Source organism: Phacochoerus africanus, chromosome 6 (genome assembly GCF_016906955.1).
Source record: "Phacochoerus africanus isolate WHEZ1 chromosome 6, ROS_Pafr_v1, whole genome shotgun sequence".
Taxonomy (NCBI): domain Eukaryota; kingdom Metazoa; phylum Chordata; class Mammalia; order Artiodactyla; family Suidae; genus Phacochoerus; species Phacochoerus africanus.
The window spans coordinates 19,912,007-19,924,607 of NC_062549.1; positions in this window are offsets into that span (position 1 = coordinate 19,912,007).

The window sequence follows — 12,601 nt, forward strand, 5'->3', positions numbered from 1 at the left end:
CTGCATTCACATCACCCACTAGCTCTTGCATGGCCAGGGGCTGGCTCTCCTGTTTTGCTTGTTCTTTCCCTCTCTGAGCAGTGGGAACATTCTAGTGTGTATTTTTTCTTTGTCTCCTCATCTGGGACCAGCTGCTAGAATATCCTAAGTGTCATGGTGGGCTCTGCTCCTAAAGGAGGGGATTCTCTGACTCCCATCTGATTACATGAGGAAACTGATCTGTTCCCTAGTGTATTCAAGCCTTTTAATCTCAGGAGTGGGGTGGACTCTGTTCATTTCCTTTTTTTTTTTCCTCAGATGATCATAAATGACAGACCAACATTGATCTATCTTCCCAGGATCTGGGCCTGGTTCAGTTCTTTACTCCAGTGTTTGTCTGTGCTGGTCCTGGGCTCTCATAATTCCAAAGCATGGGAAGCCCTGCAAAAGCCCACCCCGCGCCCCATTCACATCCTTCAGGCTCTGAGTGCCTTCTAGCACCAATAGCCATTCAGGTCATGAAGACAAATGATTCAAGTTGAATTTGGGAATAGCAATCATATTTTCAGAATTTCTTCCTCTCTTTAGAATTTATTCCCTGAGATGTGATGCTAACCTGTGTCTAACACATGGTGTTAGACAATAGCTCAACCCCCATGCATCTATTTACATCCTCTTATTTGCATGCAAGCAGAGCATTTTTGACTGTTGCCTATAATTAGGATATTTCTGATATAAGCCATATTGCAAGGGCAGATGATAGCTGTCACTGATGTATGGGAAGATCGATAAAAAAACATTTCACTTTCCCTGGTCTCAGTTTTGAATCAAATGGAAAGTATAATAAAAGAATACAACAGATGGAGATGCCAGTGGTACCTTAATTACTGATTTAAGAACACAGCTTAAGCATTGTAGTAGCTAATTTCTAAAAAAGGCACCTCTCCCTCCTACCTTTGAAGCACCTCCTAGTGTAAACTCACATAACCTATTAAATCTTGGCTGGCTCTGTGGCTTACATTTAACCAACAGAACACAGCAGAAGTGATGCCATGTCACTTTCAAGACTGGGTCAGAAGAAGCTTTGCAGTTTCTACTTTGGACTCTTAGAATGCCCACTCTGGAAAAAGCCAGCCACGGTGTAAGAAATTCACTAGTCTAGGACAACCATGCTGTGAGGAAGCCCAACCTAACCTTGCAGTGTCCATGTGTGATAGATAGCTGTTTCAGCCATCCTAGCCCAGGCAAAGACATGTCAGTGAAAATCTCAAATATTCTAGCCCTGGTGTATGTGATATGGAGAAAAACTGAGGAACCCAGATTATGGCTAGAATCAAGGCCAAACATGTATGGCTCCAATCAAGCCAGCTGAGCCAAATCTAGCAATTACAGCTGACCTTTGGCTCTAGCCATCACAGAGCGGATACAGGTCATTCTGGCTGGGTCCTGTCCAAATTTCTGACACACACAATAATGAACTAAATAAAAATGAGGGTTGTTTCACATCCTTAAGTTTTAGGATAGTTTGCTGCACAGCGATAGGTTGCTAGGAAAGGTGTGCAATGACAATGGCCTTGCTATTACCTCTCTTCACAGACAGTACTGGATAATCCTGGCCTCTCCAAGGAGCAGTGAGCCCCAATAAAATGGGCTAGAACACATGCCTTCTGAGGACATGAGGACAGTGAGGAAGGAGGGAGCTGGGATACTCAGACCTACTTCTCTCCCAAACTTACCAGTCAGATAACTCACTCCACTACCAGAGGAGAAATGAAAGGAATGAGGGAGGCTAAGACACAAGGAATTTTTAGCAGAACATTCCTTCTCATGAAAAGGAGTAGGTAGAGAAGAAATACTTCCCCTTCGACCGTCTCTGATACCACAAAGGGAAGGGATTCTGGCCCAGCAAGATGCACCCAGCAAATATTAGAAGTGGTGGTTCTCCCACAGCCTAAAAACACCAGAGCAAGCTCTGCATGACCAAGTGAAATCTGCTACCATCGTGGTGTGGACCTCCCAGTCCTGTCTGCCCTCAGGAAGCCCTCCTTTGCTTCAAAGAGACCCTGTTAGCCCCATCAACACTCCAGAAAAGCAACACTGCCTCAGAAAAGATTGACCAACAATGCCAGCCCTCAGGAAATATTCCACGGCAGTGACAAGGCAAACACTGACCGATAACAGAGAGTACAACTCCCTCAGGAGAAAGAAAACAACAAGCAAGATGAAGAAGCTGAGAAACCACCCCCAGTCAAACCAACAGGAGAACTCACCTAAAACAGTCAACAATGAAACAGATCTCTGCAGTCTGACAGACCTGGAGCTCAAAAGATATATAGTGAAAATACTGAAGGAATTAAGAGAAGATATGAACAGTAATGCAGATACCCTCAGAAAGGAACTAGAAAATATAAGGAGGAGCCAAGAAAAACTAGAACATTCATTTGCAGAGATGCAAACTGAACTAAGGGCAGTAAAAACCAGAATGAATAATGCAGAAGAACGAATCAGTGATATGGAAGATAGAATAATGGAAATCACTCAATCCAGTCAACAGACAGAAAACCGAATCAAAAAACTGGAAAGCAATATAAGAGACCTATGGGATAATATAAAGCGGGCCAATCTACGCATAATAGGAATTCCAGAAGGAGTAGAAAAAGATAAGGGGATGGAAAATATATTTGAAGAAATTATCGCTGGAAACTTCCCAAATCTAAAGGATGCTGGGTTCAAGATACAAGAAGCACAGAGGGCCCCAAACAAACTGAACCCAAACAGACCCACACCAAGACACATCATAATAAAAATGGCAAAAGTTAGTGATAAAGAGAGGATCCTAAAGGCAGCAAGAGAAAAACAGAATGTTACCTACAAGGGAACCCCCATAAGAATATCAGCTGATTTCTCTACAGAAACACTACAGGCCAGGAGGGAATGGCAAGAGATATTTAAAGTGCTAAAAGGAAAAAATAGGCAACCTAGAATACTCTATCCAGCAAGAATATCATTTAAAATAGAAGGGGAAATAAAAAATTTTTCCAACAAACAAAAATTTAAGAATAGAGCAACACAAAACCCAGGTTAAAGGAAATATTGAAAGGGCTTCTCTAAACCAAAAAGAAAGGAAGGAAAGGGAAGAAAAAAGAAAAGAAAAAAACAAGAAGAAGAGGAAGAACTAGGACTGAGGAAACCACAATCAGAGAGCAGTCACTCAAATAAGCCAGCATACAGATTTAATCATGAACATGCTTCAAACAAAATAAAATTAAAAAGAAAAAAATAAAAAGAGTCATCAAAACCATAAAATGTGGGCAAGGGATGTTAGGAAGTCAATAACCCTTTTTGTTTGTTTGGTTGTTTGTATGCTTCTCTCCTTAATTTTAATATAGTAATGAAGTGTTTGAACTTACAGGACCATCAGGCTAAAACACACAATCATAGGAAGGGGTTAGCATACTTAAAAAACAGGGCAACCACAAGCCAAAAACAAATATTGCATTCGCAAAAAAATGAAAAAAAAATACACTCAAGCAGATAATAACAGGAGACCATCCCACCAAAAAAAAAAAAGAAAGGAAGAATGGAGAACCATAGAATCAACTGGAACACGAGGTTCAAATGGCAATAAATAATTATCTATCAATTATCACCTTAAATGTCAATGGACTGAATGCCCCAATCAAAAGGCACAGAGTGACTGAGTGGATAAAAAGGCAAAAACCTTCAATTTGCTGCCTACAAGAAACTCACCTTAGGACAAAAGATACATATAGATTGAAAGTGAAAGGGTGGGGAAAAATATTTCACGCCAATAGACATGACAGAAAAGCAGGAGTCACAATGCTCATATCAGACAAAATAGACTTTAAAACAAAAGACATAAAGAAAGACAAAGAAGGACACTACTTAATGATTAAGGGATCCATCCAAGGAGAGGATGTTACTACCGTCAACATATATGCCCCAAATACAGGAGCACCCAGATACATACAACAAATATTAACAGACATAAAGGGAGATATTGATGAGAATACAATCATAGTAGGAGACCTTAATACCCCCCTCACATCAATGGACAGATCCTCTAGACAGAAAACCAATAAAGCAACAGAGATCCTAAAGGAAACAATAGAAAGGTTAGACTTCATTGATATCTTCAGGACACTACATCCAAAAAAGGCAGAATACACATTCTTCTCAAATGCTCATGGAACATTCTCAAGAATCGACCACATATTGGGACACAAAGCTAACCTCAATAAATTTAGGAGCATAGAAATTATCTCAAGTATCTTCTCTGACCACAATGCCATGAAATTAGAAATCAACCATGGGAAAAGGAAAGAGAAAAAACCTACTGCATGGAGACTAAACAACATGCTACTAAAAAACCAATGGGCCAATGAGGAAATCAAGAAGGAAATTAAAAACTACCTTGAAACAAATGATAATGAAGACACAACCTCTCAAAATCTATGGGATGCTGCGAAAGCAGTGCTCAGAGGGAAATTTATAGCAATACAGGCCTTTCTCAAAAAAGAAGAAAGATCCCAAATGGACAACTTAACCCTCCACCTAAATGAATTAGAAAGAGAAGAACAAAAAAGGCCTAAAGTCAGCAGAAGGAAGGAAATGATAAAGATCAAAGAAGAAATCAATAAAATAGAGACTCAAAAAACAATAGAGAAAATTAATAAAACCAAGAGCTGGTTCTTTGAAAAGGTAAACAAAATTGACAAACCCCTGGCCAGACTCACTAAAAAGAGGAGAGAAAGAACCCAAATAACCAAAACTATAAATGAAAAAAGGAGAAATCACAATGGATACAACAGAAATACAAAAAGCCATAAGAGAATACTATGAACAACTATATGGCAACAAGTTTGACAATCTGGAAGAAATGGACAATTTTCTAGAATCTTACAGCCTGCCAAAACTGAGTCAAGTAGAAACAGACCAACTGAACAGACCAATCACTAGAAATGAAATGGAAGAGGTCATAAAATCACTTCCTACAAATAAAAGTCCAGGACCAGATGGCTTCACAGGTGAATTTTATCAAACATATAAAGAGGAATTGGTGCCCATCCTCCTTAAACTCTTTCAAAAGGTTGAAGAAGAAGGAATACTCCCAAAGACATTCTAGGATGCCACCATCACCCTCATTCCAAAACCAGACAGAGATACCACCAAAAAAGAAAACTATCGCCCAATATCATTGATGAATATAGATGCAAAAATTCTCAACAAAATCTTAGCCAACCAAATCCAACAACATACCAAAAAAATTAGACACCATGACCAGGTTGGGTTCATCCCAGGTTCACAAGGATGGTTCAACATATGCAAATCAATCAGCATCATACACCACATTAACAAAAAAAAAGTCAAAAATCATATGATCATCTCAATAGACCCAGAAAAAGCATTTGACAAAGTCCAACATCCATTCATGATCAAGACCCTCGCCAAAGTGGGTATAGAGGGAACATTCCTGAATATAATCAAAGCCATTTATGAGAAAACCAAAGCAAATATAATCCTCAATGGGGAAAAACTGAAAGCCTTCTCACTCCAATCTGGAACAAGACAGGGATGCCCACTCTCACCACTGCTCTTCAACATAGTTTTGGAAGTCCTAGCCACAGAAATTAGACAAACCAAAGAAATAAAAGGCATCCATATAGGAAGACAAGAGATACAACTGTCACTGTATGCAGATGACATGATACTATACATAGAAAACCCTAAGGACTCAACCCCAAAACTACTTGAACTGATTCATAAATTCAGCAAAGTAGCAGGATATAAGATGAACATTCAGAAGTCAGTTGCATTTCTGTATACCAGCAATGAAATATTAGAAAAGGAATACAAAAATATAATACCTTTTAAAATTGCACCTCACAAAATCAAATACCTCGGAATACACCTGACCAAGGAGGTAAAGGACCTATATGCCGAGAACTATAAAACTTTAATCAAAGAAATCAAAGAAGATGTAAAGAAATGGAAAGATATTCCATGTTCCTGGATTGGGAAAATCAATATTGTAAAAAGGGCCATACTACCCAAAGCAATCTACAGATTCAATGCAATCCCTATCAAATGACCCAGGACATTTTTCACAGAACTAGAACAAACAATCCAAACATTTATATGGAACAACAAAAGACCAAGAATCGCCAAAGTAATCCTAAGAAACAAAAACCAAGCAGGAGGCATAACTTTCCCAGACTTCAAGAAATACTACAAAGCCACAGTCATCAAAACAGTGTGGTACTGGTATCAAAACAGACAGACAGACCAATGGAACAGAAGAGAGAACCCGGAAATAAACCCTGACACCTATGGTCAATTCATCTTTGACAAGGGAGGCAAGAACATAAAATGGGAAAAAGAAAGTCTATTCAGCAAGCGTTGCTGGGAAACCTGGACAGCTGCATGCAAAGCAATGAAACTAGAACACACCCTCACACCATGCACAAAAATAAACTCAAAATGGCTGAAAGACGTCAATATACGACAGGACACCATCCAACTCCTAGAAGAAAACATAGGCAAAACACTCTCTGACATCAACATCATGAATATTTTCTCAGGTCAGTCTCCCAAAGCAATCGAAATGAGAGCAAAAATAAACCCATGGGACCTCATCAAACTGAAAAGCTTTTGCACAGCAAAGGAAACCCAAAAGAAAACAAAAAGACAACTTACAGAATGGGAGAAAATAGTTTCAAATGATGCAACTGACAAGGGCTTAATCTCTAGAATATATAAACAACTTATACAACCCAACAGCAAAAAAGCCAATCAATCAATGGAAAAATGGGCAAAAGACCTGAATAGACATTTGTCCAAAGAAGATATACAGATGGCCAACAAATACATGAAAAAATGCTCAACATCGCTGATTATAAGAGAAATGCAAATCAAAACTACCATGAGATATCACCTCACACCAGTCAGAATGGCCATCATTAATAAATCCACAAATAACAAATGCTGGAGGGGCTGTGGAGAAAAGGGAACCCTCCTGCACTGTTGGTGGGAATGTAAACTGGTCCAGCCACTATGGAGAACAGTCTGGAGATACCTTAGAAATCTATCCATAGAACTTCCATATGACCCCGCAATCCCACTCTTGGGCATCTATCCGGACAAAACTCTACTTAAAAGAGACACGTGCACCCGCATGTTCATTGCAGCACTATTCACAATAGCCAGGAGATGGAAACAACCCAAATGTCCATCGACAGAGGATTGGATTCGGAAGAGGTGGTATATATACACAATGGAATACTACTCAGCCATAAAAAAGAATGACATAATGCCATTTGCAGCAACATGGATGGAACTAGAGAATCTCATCCTGAGTGACAAAGACAATTACCATATGATATCACTTATAACTGGAATCTAATATCCAGCACAAATGAACTTCTCCTCAGAAAAGAAAATCATGGACTTGGAGAAGAGACTTGTGGCTGCCTGATGGGAGGGGGAGGGAGTGGGAGGGATCGGGAGCTTGGGCTTATCAGACACAACTTAGAATAGATTTACAAGGAGATCCTGCTGAATAGCATTGAGAACTTTGTCTAGATACTCATGTTGCAACAGAAGAAAGGGTGGGGGAAAAAATGTAATTGTAATGTATACATGTAAAGATAACCTGACCCCCTTGCTGTACAGTGGGAAAATAAAAAAAAAATATATTAAAATAAAAAAAAAGAGCTCATTGTAAGTAAAAAAAAAAGAATTCTGGAAAGCAGAACTGCCCATTTTATGATAGGTAGATCTCTTTTATTAAGAAAAACAAAAACAAAAACAAACACCTTAACTTTTTTGTTACTGAATACATGATTCTCCTTTTAGAATGTTATATTAGTTTGGGAGGGCTGCCATAACAAAAGACCACAGATAGGATGACTTAACAGCAGAAGTTTATTTTTTTCACAGTCCTAGAAGCTAGGAGAAAATCGGGTTTGGTTTCTTCTGAGACCTGTCTCCCTGGCCTACAGATGACTGCCTTCTCCCTGTGTGCTCAAAGCTCTTTAAGTGTCCTAATCTCCTCTTCTTTTTTTTTTTTTTTGTTGTTGTTGTTGTTGTTGCTATTTCTTGGGCCACTCCCACGGCATATGGAGGTTCCCAGGCTAGGGGTTGAATCGGAGCTGTAGCCACTGGCCTACGCCAGAGCCACAGCAACGCGGGATCCGAGCCGAGTCTGCAACGTACACCGCAGCTCACGGCAACGCCGGATCGTTAACCCACTGAGCAAGGGCAGGGACTGAACCCACAACCTCATGGTTCCTAGTCGGATTCGTTAACCACTGCGCCACGACGGGAACTCCCTAATCTCCTCTTCTTATAAGGGTGCTAGTCCTTTGGTTAGGCCTCATTATAACTTAATTACCTCAGTAAAAACCCTATCCCTAAATATGGACCAGAAGATGGCTTTAATTCTGCATCAGGACCTTTTTCCATCTTGGGTAAAATCTCATAGGCAAGGTGCTTGTTTTTCTGCCTTGTACGTAAATCTTGCTTTCGTAGTAACGTAACACTTGAGAGCATAACACTTGAGGTTGGTGTGCTGAGGGGGTAAGGATGGGAGTGGGGAGGTGGGTAGAAGGTTTTAGCCTCCTCTTACTTCTAATCACCAAAGGCTACTTTTCACCAGAGGAACAGATACATATGAAATGCCCAATTGTGTGTCAAAAACCATGGGCCAGTTCAGGGTTAGTTCATCTATACATCATAGCAAGGTACAGATGCAGGGCTTTGTTCACCAACCCCACCACCCTCACCCAATGAAGAACCCTCTTCATTGTGGGGGCTCCTGGGTGCCATGAACCTTCAAGGACCGGCCCCTCAGCTCACCTCCCATTCCCTGCCTAGTTCTCTTCCATGCGTTGACATATCTTAAATCAAGGAAAAAAACCCTTTCCCTTTTCAAGCTGCTCTGGAGGCAGTTTCTCTCTCCTCTTCCGGCCCCACCTGTTCTCCTCTGTTGCTGTCAGTTTTTTTCCACTTTAAACCTTTATGGCTCATTAAATCCAAAGCCAGAATCATTAGCACTGAAAAATCTGGGTTCCTCTTTTTCTTGAGGGCAGGAAGACCTTAAAGTTTAAACTTTCTCTCAAGGTGGCAGTAAATGTTTTTTCCATCCTTCTAATGCAGCCAAGGAGGGGGAAAAAAATTCAAGTTTCCGTATTGAAATACTCTTTCATTCAGGTGTAGCCATACAGTTGAATATACAAAGCATATGCCATAAATGGCTTCCAGCGATTGCTCAAACATGAGCCATGTTTCTTACTTTCTGAGCAGCTGTCATTGTCACAACTCATACCTGTTGAGCCTAGGTAACAGAAATGAATTCTTTTGGAGCACCTCTGTATCCCAAAGTGGGTGGAGCTATTAACCATGGTTAACACACACTGAGGCTAAATTAGTACTAGTAAAGCTATCTATTTCTATTTCCTATCTTTTTTTTTTGCAATGGACTCAATGTTAACGTCCCCCCAAAATTCATATTTTGAATCCTCACCCTGAATGTGATGGTATTAGGAGGTAGGGTCCCTGGGGATGACTAGGTCGCAAGGGTAATCATGCTATTTCTGTTAGGGCAGCCGGAACTGATCAAGACAGAAACTGATAGTGAGAGTGGAGTGCTGCTATAACGAATACCTAAAAATGTGGATGCAGTTTTAGCACAGGGTGATGAGTAGAAGCTGGAAGAGTTTTGAGATTCACACTTGAAAAAGCCTATCTTGCCATGAACAGACAAGCAAGGATGACTCTGGAAAGCATCCTGAAAGAAAAGAGGAGAGTGGTAGCAAAAGGTTCAGTCTTCTTAGAGAATACTTCAGTAAGCCTGAACAGAACGCTGGCAGCAATATGAAGAGTAGAGGCCATCTGAAGAGGTCTCAGAGAGAAATGAGGACCTGTTATTCAAACCCGAAGGAAAGCCAACCTTGTTATAAAGGGGCAAGGACTGACTGAATTATGTTTGTGTCCTAATGTTTTGGGGAAGGTAGAATTTCCACAGTCAAGCAACTGAGCAATCAAATTAGGTGTGTGGCTGAGGAAATATCCAAGAAAAGTGTGCAAGGAGCAGCCTGGTTGCTCTTGACTGCTTATAATAAAAAGGAGACAGAGAGAGAGAGAACATGTAAGGCAGAATGGCTCATCAGAAAGGAAGTGAAACCGAGAGATATGGAATATTCTCAGCCTATCCATGCTGTAAAACTGAGGTCTACTCTGAGGGGCAAAATCTGAGGTGTGGTCAAGCAATGATCTGATAAGGTGGTTTAGTCAGGCTTCGAAACAGATGTTAGGAGGTATGGTTCAGTGGAAGAATGCCCCCCACCTCCTCAAGGGGATCCAAAGCTCATAAAAAACAAAGGACGGGGCCACTGGTGCCTGCAGGATCTCCATGCTCTTTGGCCTGTGTGAAATAAAATTAGTATCTGATGGCAAGACAAAAACAATTTAAACATAAAAAAAGTTTCTCTCTCCCCTCTACTGTGCACTGTGTGTCTGCATTAGGCACCAACCAAACCTCCCGCCCCCCAACCGGCAGAAATATCTGCTCAACCATAAAGAGCGACGTTCTCCTAGCTCCAGCAAGACAACATAAGACCACATAAAAGGCCATGAGGATGCTTAGATCTGGACTGTGTGAATTGTCACTAAAATGTCACTTAATGAATAGCTCTCTGTCTCAACAAACGTCTATAGGCATACTTTGACTTTTAATGGGCAGAGGGTTCTCAGAGATTTCTGAGGGGCTGTTCTCAGGTTACGAAACTCGATTCAGCTCAATTTCCATTGCTTTCTTAGGTTGACATTGATTTTTTTTCATCCATAGCTGTCAAGGTGTCTCCTCGCATCCCATGCTCACTTCCCAGTGAGGGGTTCCTCCTCGGCCTGTACCTCAGCACAGGACATGGCAGCCACCCCTCTGGAGGGCACGGGCAGCACAGCTGGTGTTGCATGCCTTCCCCACTGGTGCGCAGAGTGCAGGAGCCCAGGGAAGCGGGGTGGACATGGCCACCACAACCTATATTTGGAAGGATAGAGCTGCTCCGAGCCACAGGTGTGCCACTCAGGCAGCAAAACAGTGTAGGAGTGGCGCTACCACAGAGAGCAAGCACCCCACTAGGGCAATGCAAGGAGAGCCTGGGGGCAGGGTCGTCCCCCAGACCCCAGAACCATAGTCCCACAAGCCTGTGATTCCAGCCTAGGAAAGCCACAGGCTCAGGACAGCATCCAACCCATGAAGGCTGTGGGGTATGCTGCTGTATCAGCAAAGCTGAGGGAATGGAGCCTCCAAGGCTGTGGGGGTGGGGCAACCCGGATCCTCCAGGGCCCCATCCCTGCAGAGCAAAGCTGGGAGAGGCTGGACTTCAGTCCTGAAGGTGGGAGCTGTGTTTTAGTAGGGCTGGAGAGCAGAACATAAAACCAAGGATTATTCTCACACCTTAAGGTTCTGGACTTGCTCAGGATCTGCTGTCTTACGTATTTCCTTTCGTGCCTATGGGACTATCAATCTGTGCCTGACCCACCACTATAATTTAGAAGCACATAACTTGACTTCACAGGCTCGCAGCTCAGGATGAATCTACCCCAAGTCTCACCCATATCTGATTTCCATGATACTTAGATGAGACTTGGGACTTTAGAGAGTTGGTTCTAAAGTAGTTAAGAATCTAAGGCTACTACATGAGAAGGATATGAATTGGGGGCGGGGGGCCAGGATGGAATGCAATGGGCTGAATTTTTGTCTCCCCTAAATGTATATCCTGAAATCCTAAACCCTAAGGTGATGGTACTAGGAGATGGGGCCTTTGATTAGGTCATAAGGGCTCTGCTTCATGGGACTAAGAGACTCCAGAGAGACCCCTCAGCACCTCTGCCATGTGAGGTTACATGAAAAAAAAGGCTGCTTCGGAAGCAGGCTCTCACCAGACACCAAACCTGCCAGTGCCCTGATTTTGAACTTCCCAGCCTCCAGAATTGTGAGAAATAAATTCTCACAATTTGTTTATAATACCTTATATCCACAGTTTTCAAGATTTTTTTTTTTGGCTGTGCCCACGGCACATAGAAGGGACTGAACACATGCCACTGAAGCAACCCAAGCTGCTGCAGTGACAATGTCAGAACCTGCTGTGCCACAAGGGAACACCCCAAAATTTCAGAAATGTACTTAATAGACTTTTAAGAGTAGTTTTAGTTTCACAGCAAACCTAAGCAGAAAGGACAGAGTTCCTACTTACCCACTCCCAATATGTTGTATCTTTTTTCTTTTTAAAATTTTTTAATTAAAGTATGGTTGGTTTACAATATTGTATCAATTTCTGCTGTAGAGCAAAGTGACCCAGCCATATGTAGATAGATAGATAGATAGATAGATAGATAGATAGATAGATAGATAGATAAATAGATAGATAGATAGACAGACAGACAGACAGACAGACAGATAGATTCTTTTTCTCATATTATTTCCCATTGTGGTCTATCCCTGGAGATTGGATATAGTTCCAAGTGCTGTACAGTAGGACCTTGTTGCTTATCCATCCTAAACGTAATAGCTTGCATCTATCAACCCCAAACTCCATCC